The following is a 14184-nucleotide window of genomic DNA, read 5'->3' on the forward strand; positions in this document are numbered from 1 at the left end:
CCCATCACACATGCAGCAATCCCACCATGAGTGCAGAGATCCCATCCCAAGTAGAGAGATCCCACTATGAGTGCAGAGATCCCACCATGAGTGCAGCAATCCCACCATGAGTGCAGAGATCCCATCCCAAGTAGAGAGATCCCACCATGAGTGCAGAGATCCCATCATGAGTGCAGGGATCCCATCACAAGTGCAGGGATCCCATCACAAGTGCAGGGATCCCATCACAAGTGCAGAGATCCCACCACAAGTGCAGAGATCCCAGAATAAGTGCAGAGATCCCATCACAAGTGCAGAGATCCCACCATGAGTGCAGAGATCCCATCCCAAGTAGAGAGATCCCACTATGAGTGCCGAGATCCCATCATGAGTGCAGAGATCCCACCATAAGTGCAGAGATCCCATCACAAGTGCAGAGATCCCATCACAAGTGCAGAGATCCCATCACAAGTGCAGAGATCCCACCACGAGTGCAGAGATCCCATCACAAGTGCAGAGATCCCACCATGAGTGCAGAGATCCCATCCTAAGTAGAGAGATCCCACTATGAGTGCAGAGATCCCATCATAAGTGCAGAGATCCCATCATAAGTGTAGAGATCCCACCATAAGTGCAGGGATCCCAACCTAAGTGCAGAGATCCCACAACAAGTACAGCGATCCCATCACAAGTAGGGAGATCCCAGAATAAGTGCAGAGATCCCATCACAAGTGCAGAGATCCCACCATGAGTGCAGAGATCCCATCCCTAGTAGAGAGATCCCACTATGAGCGCATAGATCCCACAGTGAGTTCAGAGATCCCATCATAAGTGCAGGGATCCCATCACACATGCAGGGATCCCATCACACATGCACAGATCCCACCACAAGAGCAGGGATCCCACCATGAGTGCAGAGATCCCATCACAAGTAGAGAGATCCCATAATAAGTGCAGAGATCCCATCATAAGTGTGGAGATCCCACCATGAGAGCAGAGATCCCATCCCAAGTAGAGAGATTCCACTATGAGTGCAGAGATCCCATCATTAGTGCAGAGATCCCACCATAAGTGCAGAGATCCCATCACAAGTGCAGAGATCCCACCATGAGTGCAAAGATCCCATCACAAGTAGAGAGATCCCATCACAAGTGCAGAGTTCCCACCATGAGTGCAGAGATCCCATCCCAAGTAGAGAGATCTGACTATGAGTGCAGAGATCCCATCCCGAGTGCAGAGATCCCATCACGAGTGCAGAGATCCCATCCCAAGTAGAGAGATCCCACTATGAGTGCAGAGATCCCACCATGAGTGCAGAGATCCCATCATAAGTGCAGAGATCCCACCATAAGTGCAGAGATCCCATCACAAGTGCAGAGATCCCACCATGAGTGCAGAGATTCCATCACAAGTAGAGAGATCCCAGAATAAGTGCAGAGATCCCATCACATGTGCAGCGATCCCATCATGAGTGCAGAGATCCCATCCCAAGTAGAGAGATCCCACTATGAGTGCAGAGATCCCACCATGAGTGCAGAGATCCCATCATAGGTGCAGAGATCCCACCATAAGTGAAGGGATTCCATCATAAGTGCAGAGATCCCACAAATACAAAGATCCCATCAAAAGTAGGGAGATCCCAGAATAAGTGCAGAGATCCCATCACAAGTGCAGAGATCCCATCACAAGTGCAGAGATCCCATCACAAGTAGAGAGATCCCACTATGAGTGCAGAGATCCCACCATGAGTGCAGAGATCCCATCATAGGTGCAGAGATCCCACCATAAGTGAAGGGATCCCATCATAAGTGCAGAGATCCCACAAATACAAAGATCCCATCAAAAGTAGGGAGATCCCAGAATAAGTGCAGAGATCCCATCACAAGTGCAGAGATCCCATCATAAGTGCAGAGATCCCACCATGAGTGCAGAGATCCCATCCCTAGTAGAGAGATCCCACTATGAGTGCATAGATCCCACCATAAGTGCAGAGATCCCACCATGAGTGCAGAGATCCCATCCCAAGTAGAGAGATCCCACTATAAATGCAGAGATCCCACCATGAGTGCAGAGATCCCACCATGAGTGCAGAGATCCTATCCCAAGTAGAGAGATCCCCTATGAGTGCAGAGATCCCACCATGAGTCAAGAGATCCCATCATAAGTGCAGAGATCCCACCATAAGTGCAGAAATCCCACCATAAGTGCAGGGATCCCACAACAAGTACAGAGATCCCATCAAAAGTAGGGAGATCCCAGAATAAGTGCAGAGATCCCACCACAAGTGCAGAGATCCCACCATGAGTGCAGATACCCCATCCCAAGTAGAGAGATCCCACTATGAGTGCAGAGATCCCACCATGAGTGCAGAGATCCCATCCCAAGTAGAGAGATCGCACTATGAGTGCAGAGATCCCACCATGAGTGTATAGAGCCCATCATAAGCTCAGAGATCCCACCATAAGTGCAGGGATCCCATCACAAGTGCAGAGATCCCATCACAAGTGCAGAGATCCCATCACAAGTGCAGAGATCCCATCACAAGTGCAGAGATCCCACCATGAGTGCAGATACCCCATCCCAAGTAGAGAGATCCCACTATGAGTGCAGAGATCCCACCATGAGTGCAGAGATCCCACCATGAGTGCAGAGATCCCATCATAAGTGCAGGGATCCCATCACAAGTGCAGGGATCCCATCACAAGTGCAGGGATCCCATCACAAGTGCAGAGATCCCACCACGAGTGCAGAGATCCCAGAATAGGTGCAGAGATCCCATCACAAGTGCAGAGATCCCACCATGAGTGCAGAGATCCCATCCCAAGTGGAGAGATCCCACTATGAGTGCAGAGATCCCACCACGAGTGCAGAGATCCCATTCCGAGTGCAGAGATCCCATCCCGAGTGCAGAGATCCCACCATGAGTGCAGAGATCCCACCATGAGTGCAGAGATCCCACCATGAGTGCAGAGATCCCATCATAAGTGCAGAGATCCCACCATAAGTGCAGGGATCCCATCCCAAGTAGAGAGATCCCACTATGAGTGCAGAGATCCCACCATGAGTGCAGCAATCCCACCATGAGTGCAGAGATCCCATCCCAAGTAGAGAGATCCCACCATGAGTGCAGAGATCCCATCATGAGTGCAGGGATCCCATCACAAGTGCAGGGATCCCATCACAAGTGCAGGGATCCCATCACAAGTGCAGGGATCCCATCACAAGTGCAGAGATCCCACCACGAGTGCAGAGATCCCAGAATAAGTGCAGAGATCCCATCACAAGTGCAGAGATCCCTCCATGAGTGCAGAGATCCCATCCCAAGTAGAGAGATCCCACCCCAAGTAGAGAGATCCCACTATGAGTGCAGAAATCCCACCATAAGTGCAGGGATCCCACAACAAGTACAGAGATCCCATCAAAAGTAGGGAGATCCCAGAATAAGTGCAGAGATCCCACCACAAGTGCAGAGATCCCACCATGAGTGCAGATACCCCATCCCAAGTAGAGAGATCCCACTATGAGTGCAGAGATCCCACCATGAGTGCAGAGATCCCATCCCAAGTAGAGAGATCCCACTATGAGTGCAAGGATCCCATCACAAGTGCAGGGATCCCATCACAAGCTCAGAGATCCCACCATAAGTGCAGGGATCCCATCACAAGTGCAGGGATCCCATCACAAGTGCAGAGATCCCATCACAAGTGCAGAGATCCCATCACAAGTGCAGAGATCCCATCACAAGTGCAGAGTTCCCACCATGAGTGCAGAGATCCCATCCCAAGTAGAGAGATCCCACTATGAGTTCAGAGATCCCATCCCGAGTGCAGAGATCCCACTATGAGTGCAGAGATCCCATCCCAAGTAGAGAGATCCCATCCCGAGTGCAGAGATCCCATCCCAAGTAGAGAGATCCCATCCCAAGTAGAGAGATCCCGCCATGAGTGCAGAGATCCCACCATGAGTGCAGAGATCCCATCATGAGTGCAGAGATCCCATCATAAGTGCAGAGATCCCACCATAAGTGCAGGGATCCCATCACAAGTGCAGAGATCCCACCATGAGTGCAGAGATTCCATCACAAGTAGAGAGATCCCAGAATAAGTGCAGAGATCCCATCACACATGCAGCAATCCCACCATGAGTGCAGAGATCCCATCCCAAGTAGAGAGATCCCACTATGAGTGCAGAGATCCCACCATGAGTGCAGCAATCCCACCATGAGTGCAGAGATCCCATCCCAAGTAGAGAGATCCCACCATGAGTGCAGAGATCCCATCATGAGTGCAGGGATCCCATCACAAGTGCAGGGATCCCATCACAAGTGCAGGGATCCCATCACAAGTGCAGAGATCCCACAACAAGTGCAGAGATCCCAGAATAAGTGCAGAGATCCCATCACAAGTGCAGAGATCCCATCACAAGTGCAGAGATCCCACCATGAGTGCAGAGATCCCATCCCAAGTAGAGAGATCCCACTATGAGTGCCGAGATCCCATCATTAGTGCAGAGATCCCACCACAAGTGCAGAGATCCCATCACAAGTGCAGAGATCCCATCACAAGTGCAGAGATCCCAGAATAAGTGCAGAGATCCCATCACAAGTGCAGAGATCCCAGAATAAGTGCAGAGATCCCATCACAAGTGCAGAGATCCCACCATGAGTGCAGAGATCCCATCCCAAGTAGAGAGATCCCACTATGAGTGCAGAAATCCCACCATAAGTGCAGGGATCCCACAACAAGTACAGAGATCCCATCAAAAGTAGGGAGATCCCAGAATAAGTGCAGAGATCCCACCACAAGTGCAGAGATCCCACCATGAGTGCAGATACCCCATCCCAAGTAGAGAGATCCCACTATGAGTGCAGAGATCCCACCATGAGTGCAGAGATCCCATCCTAAGTAGAGAGATCCCACTATGAGTGCAGAGATCCCATCATAAGTGTAGAGATCCCACCATAAGTGCAGGGATCCCAACCTAAGTGCAGAGATCCCACAACAAGTACAGAGATCCCATCACAAGTAGGGAGATCCCAGAATAAGTGCAGAGATCCGATCACAAGTGCAGAGATCCCACCATGAGTGCAGAGATCCCATCCCTAGTAGATAGAGCCCACTATGAGTGCATAGATCCCACCATGAGTTCAGAGATCCCATCATAAGTGCAGGGATCCCATCACACGTGCACAGATCCCACCACAAGAGCAGAGATCCCACCATGAGTGCAGAGATCCCATCACAAGTAGAGAGATCCCATAATAAGTGCAGAGATCCCATCACAAGTGTGGAGATCCCACCATGAGAGCAGAGATCCCATCCCAAGTAGAGAGATCCCACTATGAGTGCAGAGATCCCATCATTAGTGCAGAGATCCCACCATAAGTGCAGAGATCCCATCACAAGTGCAGAGATCCCACCATGAGTGCAAAGATCCCATCACAAGTAGAGAGATCCCATCACAAGGGCAGAGTTCCCACCATGAGTGCAGGGATCCCATCACAAGTGCAGAGATCCCATCACAAGTGCAGAGATCCCATCACAAGTAGAGAGATCCCACTATGAGTGCAGAGATCCCACCATGAGTGCAGAGATCCCATCATAGGTGCAGAGATCCCACCATAAGTGAAGGGATCCCATCATAAGTGCAGAGATCCCACAAATACAAAGATCCCATCAAAAGTAGGGAGATCCCAGAATAAGTGCAGAGATCCCATCACAAGTGCAGAGATCCCACCATGAGTGCAGAGATCCCACCATGAGTGCAGAGATCCCATCTCAGGTAGAGAGATCCCACTATGAGTGCAGAGATCCCACCATGAGTGCAAAGATCCCATCATTAGTGCAGAGATCCCACCATAAGTGCAGAGATCCCATCACAAGTGCAGAGATCCCACCATGAGTGCAGAGATTCCATCACAAGTAGAGAGATCCCAGAATAAGTGCAGAGATCCCATCACACATGCAGCAATCCCACCATGAGTGCAGAGATCCCATCCCAAGTAGAGAGATCCCACTATGAGTGCAGAGATCCCACCATGAGTGCAGAGATCCCACCATGAGTGCAGAGATCCCATCCCAAGTAGAGAGATCCCACTATGAGTGCAGAGATCCCACCATGAGTGCAGAGATCCCACCATGAGTGCAGAGATCCCATCATAAGTGCAGGGATCCCATCACAAGTGCAAGGATCCCATCACAAGTGCAGGGATCCCATCACAAGTGCAGAGATCCCACCACGAGTGCAGAGATCCCAGAATAAGTGCAGAGATCCCATCACAAGTGCAGAGATCCCACCATGAGTGCAGAGATCCCATCCCAAGTAGAGAGATCCCACTATGAGTGCAGAGATCCCACCACGAGTGCAGAGATCCCACCACGAGTGCAGAGATCCGATTCCGAGTGCAGAGATCCCATCCCGAGTGCAGAGATCCCACCATGAGTGCAGAGATCCCACCATGAGTGCAGAGATCCCACCATGAGTGCAGAGATCCCATCATAAGTGCAGAGATCCCACCATAAGTGCAGGGATCCCATCACAAGTGCAGAGATCCCACCATGAGTGCAGAGATTCCATCACAAGTAGAGAGATCCCAGAATAAGTGCAGAGATCCCATCACACATGCAGCAATCCCACCATGAGTGCAGAGATCCCATCCCAAGTAGAGAGATCCCACTATGAGTGCAGAGATCCCACCATGAGTGCAGCAATCCCACCATGAGTGCAGAGATCCCATCCCAAGTAGAGAGATCCCACCATGAGTGCAGAGATCCCATCACAAGTGCAGGGATCCCATCACAAGTGCAGGGATCCCATCACAAGTGCAGGGATCCCATCACAAGTGCAGAGATCCCACCACAAGTGCAGAGATCCCAGAATAAGTGCAGAGATCCCATCACAAGTGCAGAGATCCCACCATGAGTGCAGAGATCCCATCCCAAGTAGAGAGATCCCACTATGAGTGCAGAGATCCCATCCCAAGTAGAGAGATCCCACTATGAGTGCAGAGATCCCATCATTAGTGCAGGGATCCCACCACAAGTGCAGAGATCCCATCACAAGTGCAGAGATCCCATCACAAGTGCAGAGATCCCACCACGAGTGCAGAGATCCCACCACGAGTGCAGAGATCCCACCTCGAGTGCAGAGATCCCATCACAAGTGCAGAGATCCCACCATAAGTGAAGGGATCCCATCACAAGTGCAGAGATCCCACCATGAGTGCAGAGATGCCACCACGAGTGCAGAGATCCCATCACAAGTGCAGAGATCCCACCACGAGTGCAGAGATCCCATCACAAGTGCAGACATCCCACCATGAGTGCAAAGATCCAATCACAAGTAGAGAGATCCCAGAATAAGTGCAGAGATCCCATCACAAGTGCAGAGTTCCCACCATGAGTGCAGAGATCCCATCCCAAGTAGAGAGATCCCATCCCGAGTGCAGAGATCCCATCCCGAGTGCAGAGATCCCATCCCGAGTGCGGAGATCTCATCCCAAGTGCAGAGATCCCATCCCAAGTAGAGAGGTCCAACTATGAGTGCAGAGATCCCACCATGACTGCAGAGATCCCATCATAAGTGCAGAGATCCCATCATAAGTGCACAGATCCCACCATAAGTGCAGGGATCCCATCACAAGTGCAGAGATCCCACCACAAGTGCAGAGATCCCATCACAAGTAGACAGATCCCATCACAAGTGCAGAGATCCCATCACAAGTGCAGAGATCCCATCACAAGTGCAGAGATCCCACCATGAGTGCAGAGATTCCATCCCAAGTAGAGAGATCCCACTATGAGTGCAGAGATCTCACCATGAGTGCAGAGATCCCATCCCAAGTAGAGAGATCCCTCTATGAGTGCAGAGATCCCACCATGAGTGCAGAGATCCCACCATGAGTGCAGAGATCCCATCATAAGTGCAGGGATCCCACCACAAGTGCAGAGATCCCATTACAAGTAGAGAGATCCCAGAATAAGTGCAGAGATCCCATCACAAGTGCAGAGATCCCACCATGAGTGCAGAGATCCCATCCCAAGTCGAGAGATCCCACTATGAGTGCAGAGATCCCACCATGAGTGCAGCAATCCCACCATGAGTGCAGATATCCCATCCCAAGTAGAGAGATCCCAATATGAGTGCAGAGATCCCATCATGAGTGCAGGGATCCCATCACAAGTGCAGGGATCCCATCACAAGTGCAGGGATCCCATCACAAGTGCAGAGATCCCACCACAAGTGCAGAGATCCCAGAATAAGTGCAGAGATCCCATCACAAGTGCAGAGATCCCACCATGAGTGCAGAGATCCCATCCCAAGTAGAGAGATCCCACTATGAGTGCCGAGATCCCATCATTAGTGCAGAGATCCCACCACAAGTGCAGAGATCCCATCACAAGTGCAGAGATCCCACCACGAGTGCAGAGATCCCATCACAAGTGCAGAGATCCCACCATGAGTGCAGAGATCCCATCCTAAGTAGAGAGATCCCACTATGAGTGCAGAGATCCCATCATAAGTGTAGAGATCCCACCATAAGTGCAGGGATCCCAACCTAAGTGCAGAGATCCCACAACAAGTACAGAGATCCCAGAATAAGTGCAGAGATCCCATCACAAGTGCAGAGATCCCACCATGAGTGCAAAGATCCCATCACAAGTAGAGAGATCCCATCACAAGTGCAGAGTTCCCACCATGAGTGCAGAGATCCCATCCCAAGTAGAGAGATCCGACTATGAGTGCAGAGATCCCATCCCGAGTGCTGAGATCCCATCACGAGTGCAGAGATCCCATCCCAAGTAGAGAGATCCCACTATGAGTGCAGAGATCCCACCATGAGTGCAGATATCCCATCATAAGTGCAGAGATCCCACCATAAGTGCAGAGATCCCACCATGAGTGCAGAGATTCCATCACAAGTAGAGAGATCCCAGAATAAGTGCAGAGATCCCATCACACGTGCAGCGATCCCACCATGAGTGCAGAGATCCCATCCCAAGTAGAGAGATCCCACTATGAGTGCAGAGATCCCACCATGAGTGCAGAGATCCCATCATAAGTGCAGAGATCCCACCATAAGTGAAGGGATCCCATCATAAGTGCAGAGATCCCACAAGTACAAAGATCCCATCAAAAGTAGGGAGATCCCAGAATAAGTGCAGAGATCCCATCACAAGTGCAGAGATCCCACCATGAGTGCAGAGATCCCACCATGAGTGCAGAGATCCCATCCCAAGTAGAGAGATCCCACTATGAGTGCAGAGATCCCACCATGAGTGTAGAGAGCCCATCATAAGCTCAGAGATCCCACCATAAGTGCAGGGATCCCATCACAAGTACAGAGATCCCACCATAAGTGCAGAGATCCCATCACAAGTGCAGAGATCCCATCACTAGTGCAGAGATCCCATCACAAGTGCAGAGATCCCATCACAAGTAGAGAGATCCCAGAATAAGTGCAGAGATCCCATCACAAGTGCAGAGTTCCCACCATGAGTGAAGAGATCCCATCCCAAGTAGAGAGATCCCACTATGAGTGCAGAGATCCTATCCCGAGTGCTGAGATCCCATCCCGAGTGCAGAGATCCCATCCCGAGTGCAGAGATCCCATCCCAAGTAGAGAGATCCCACCATGAGTGCAGAGATCCCACCATGAGTGCAGAGATCCCATCATGAGTGCAGAGATCCCATCATAAGTGCAGAGATCCCACCATAAGTGCAGGGATCCCACCACAAGTGCAGAGATCACATCACAAGTAGAGAGATCCCAGAATAAGTGCAGAGATCCCATCACACACTGCATCAATCCCACCATGAGTGCAGAGATCCCATCCCAAGTAGAGAGATCCCACTATGAGTGCAGAGATCCCACCATGAGTGCAGAGATCCCACCATGAGTGCAGAGATCCCATCCCAAGTAGAGAGATCCCACTATGAGTGCAGAGATCCCACCATGAGTGCAGAGATCCCATCATGAGTGCAGAAATCCCATCATAAGTGCAGGGATCCCATCACAAGTGCAGGGATCCCATCACAAGTGCAAAGATCCCACCACGAGTGCAGAGATCCCAGAATAAGTGCAGAGATCCCATCACAAGTGCAGAGATCCCACCATGAGTGCAGAGATCCCATCCCAAGTAGAGAGATCCCACTATGAGTGCAGAGATCCCATCATTAGTGCAGGGATCCCACAATAAGTGCAGAGATCCCATCACAAGTGCAGATATCCCATCACAAGTGCAGAGATCCCATCACAAGTGCAGAGATCCCACCACGAGTGCAGAGATCCCACCACGAGTGCAGAGATCCCACCACGAGTGCAGAGATCCCACCACGAGTGCAGAGATCCCATCACAAGTGCAGAGATCCCACCATGAGTGCAGAGATCCCACCACGAGTGCAGAGATCCCACCACAAGTAAACAGATCCCATCACAAGTGCAGAGATCCCATCACAAGTGCAGAGATCCCATCACAAGTGCAGAGATCCCACCATGAGTGCAGAGATCCCATCCCAAGTAGAGAGATCCCACTATGAGTGCAGAGATCCCACCATGAGTGCAGAGATCCCATCCCAAGTAGAGAGATCCCACTATGAGTGCAGAGATCCCACCATGAGTGCAGAGATCCCATCATAAGTGCAGGGATCCCATCATAAGTGCAGGGATCCCATCACAAGTGCAGAGATCCCACCACGAGTGCATAGATCCCATTACAAGTAGAGAGATCCCAGAATAAGTGCAGAGATCCCATCACAAGAGCAGAGATCCCATCACAAGAGCAGAGATCCCACCATGAGTGCAGAGATCCCATCCTAAGTAGAGAGATCTGACGATGAGTGCAGAGAACCCATCATAAGTGCAGAGATCCCACCATAAGTGCAGGGATCCCATCACAAGTGCAAGGATCCCATCACAAGTGCAGAGATCCCACCACGAGAGCAGAGATCCCACCATGAGTGCAGAGATCCCATCACAAGTAGAGAGATCCCAGAATAAGTGCGGAGATCCCATCACAAGTGCAGAGATCCCATCACAAGTGCAGAGATCCCATCACAAGTGTGGAGATCCCACCATGAGAGCAGAGATCCCATCCCAAGTAGAGAGATCCCACTATGAGTGCAGAGATCGCACCATGAGTGCAGAGATCGCACCATGAGTGCAGAGATCCCATCACAAGTGCAGAGATCCCACCATGAGTGCAAAGATCCCATCACAAGTAGAGAGATCCCATCACAAGTGCAGAGTTCCCACCATGAGTGCAGAGATCCCATCCCAAGTAGTGAGATCCAACTATGAGTGCAGAGATCCCATCCCGAGTACAGAGATCCCATCACGAGTGCAGAGATCCCATCCCAAGTAGAGAGATCCCATTATGAGTGCAGAGATCCCACCATGAGTGCAGAGATTCCATCACAAGTAGAGAGATCCCAGAATAAGTGCAGAGATCCCATCACACGTGCAGCGATCCCACCATGAGTGCAGAGATCCCATCCCAAGTAGAGAGATCCCACTATGAGTGCAGAGATCCCACCATGAGTGCAGAGATCCCATCATAAGTGCAGAGATCCCACCATAAGTGAAGGGATCCCATCATAAGTGCAGAGATCCCACAACAAGTACAGAGATCCCATCAAAAGTAGGGAGATCCCAGAATAAGTGCAGAGATCCCACCACAAGTGCAGAGATCCCACCATGAGGGCAGATACCCCATCCCAAGTAGAGAGATCCCACTATGAGTGCAGAGATCCCACCATGAGTGCAGAGATCCCATCCCAAGTAGAGAGATCCCACTATGAGTGCAGAGATCCCACCATGAGTGTAGAGAGCCCATCATAAGCTCAGAGATCCCACCATAAGTGCGGGGGTCCCATCACAAGTGCAGGGATCCCATCACAAGTGCAGAGATCCCATCACAAGTGCAGAGATCCTATCACAAGTGCAGAGATCCCATCACAAGTGCAGAGATCCCATCACAAGTGCAGAGATCCTATCACAAGTGCAGAGATCCCATCACAAGTGCAGAGATCCCACCATGAGTGCAAAGATCCCATCACAAGTAGAGAGATCCCAGAATAAGTGCAGAGATCCCATCACAAGTGCAGAGATCCCATCACAAGTGCAGAGATCCCACCGTGAGTGCAGAGATCCCATCCCAAGTCGAGAGATCCCACTATGAGTGCAGAGATCCCACCATGAGTGCAGCAATCCCACCATGAGTGCAGATATCCCATCCCAAGTAGAGAGATCCCAATATGAGTGCAGAGATCCCATCATGAGTGCAGGGATCCCATCACAAGTGCAGGGATCCCATCACAAGTGCAGGGATCCCATCACAAGTGCAGAGATCCCACCACAAGTGCAGAGATCCCAGAATAAGTGCAGAGATCCCATCACAAGTGCAGAGATCCCACCATGAGTGCAGAGATCCCATCCCAAGTAGAGAGATCCCACTATGAGTGCCGAGATCCCATCATTAGTGCAGAGATCCCACCACAAGTGCAGAGATCCCATCACAAGTGCAGAGATCCCATCACAAGTGCAGAGATCCCACCACGAGTGCAGAGATCCCATCACAAGTGCAGAGATCCCACCATGAGTGCAGAGATCCCATCCTAAGTAGAGAGATCCCACTATGAGTGCAGAGATCCCATCATAAGTGTAGAGATCCCACCATAAGTGCAGGGATCCCAACCTAAGTGCAGAGATCCCACAACAAGTACAGAGATCCCAGAATAAGTGCAAAGATCCCATCACAAGTGCAGAGATCCCACCATGAGTGCAAAGATCCCATCACAAGTAGAGAGATCCCATCACAAGTGCAGAGTTCCCACCATGAGTGCAGAGATCCCATCCCAAGTAGAGAGATCCGACTATGAGTGCAGAGATCCCATCCCGAGTGCTGAGATCCCATCACGAGTGCAGAGATCCCATCCCAAGTAGAGAGATCCCACTATGAGTGCAGAGATCCCACCATGAGTGCAGAGATCCCATCATAAGTGCAGAGATCCCACCATAAGTGCAGAGATCCCACCATGAGTGCAGAGATTCCATCACAAGTAGAGAGATCCCAGAATAAGTGCAGAGATCCCATCACACGTGCAGCGATCCCACCATGAGTGCAGAGATCCCATCCCAAGTAGAGAGATCCCACTATGAGTGCAGAGATCCCACCATGAGTGCAGAGATCCCATCATAAGTGCAGAGATCCCACCATAAGTGAAGGGATCCCATCATAAGTGCAGAGATCCCACAAGTACAAAGATCCCATCAAAAGTAGGGAGATCCCAGAATAAGTGCAGAGATCCCATCACAAGTGCAGAGATCCCACCATGAGTGCAGAGATCCCACCATGAGTGCAGAGATCCCATCCCAAGTAGAGAGATCCCACTATGAGTGCAGAGATCCCACCATGAGTGTAGAGAGCCCATCATAAGCTCAGAGATCCCACCATAAGTGCAGGGATCCCATCACAAGTACAGAGATCCCACCATAAGTGCAAAGATCCCATCACAAGTGCAGAGATCCCATCACTAGTGCAGAGATCCCATCACAAGTGCAGAGATCCCATCACAAGTAGAGAGATCCCAGAATAAGTGCAGAGATCCCATCACAAGTGCAGAGTTCCCACCATGAGTGAAGAGATCCCATCCCAAGTAGAGAGATCCCACTATGAGTGCAGAGATCCTATCCCGAGTGCTGAGATCCCATCCCAAGTGCAGAGATCCCATCCCGAGTGCAGAGATCCCATCCCAAGTAGAGAGATCCCACCATGAGTGCAGAGATCCCACCATGAGTGCAGAGATCCCATCATGAGTGCAGAGATCCCATCATAAGTGCAGAGATCCCACCATAAGTGCAGGGATCCCACCACAAGTGCAGAGATCCCACCATGAGTGCAGAGATCACATCACAAGTAGAGAGATCCCAGAATAAGTGCAGAGATCCCATCACACACTGCATCAATCCCACCATGAGTGCAGAGATCCCATCCCAAGTAGAGAGATCCCACTATGAGTGCAGAGATCCCACCATGAGTGCAGAGATCCCACCATGAGTGCAGAGATCCCATCCCAAGTAGAGAGATCCCACTATGAGTGCAGAGATCCCACCATGAGTGCAGAGATCCCATCATGAGTGCAGAAATCCCATCATAAGTGCAGGGATCCCATCACAAGTGCAGGGATCCCATCACAAGTGCAAAG

This window comes from Lissotriton vulgaris, chromosome 5 (assembly GCF_964263255.1).
Source record: "Lissotriton vulgaris chromosome 5, aLisVul1.2, whole genome shotgun sequence".
NCBI lineage: Eukaryota > Metazoa > Chordata > Amphibia > Caudata > Salamandridae > Lissotriton > Lissotriton vulgaris.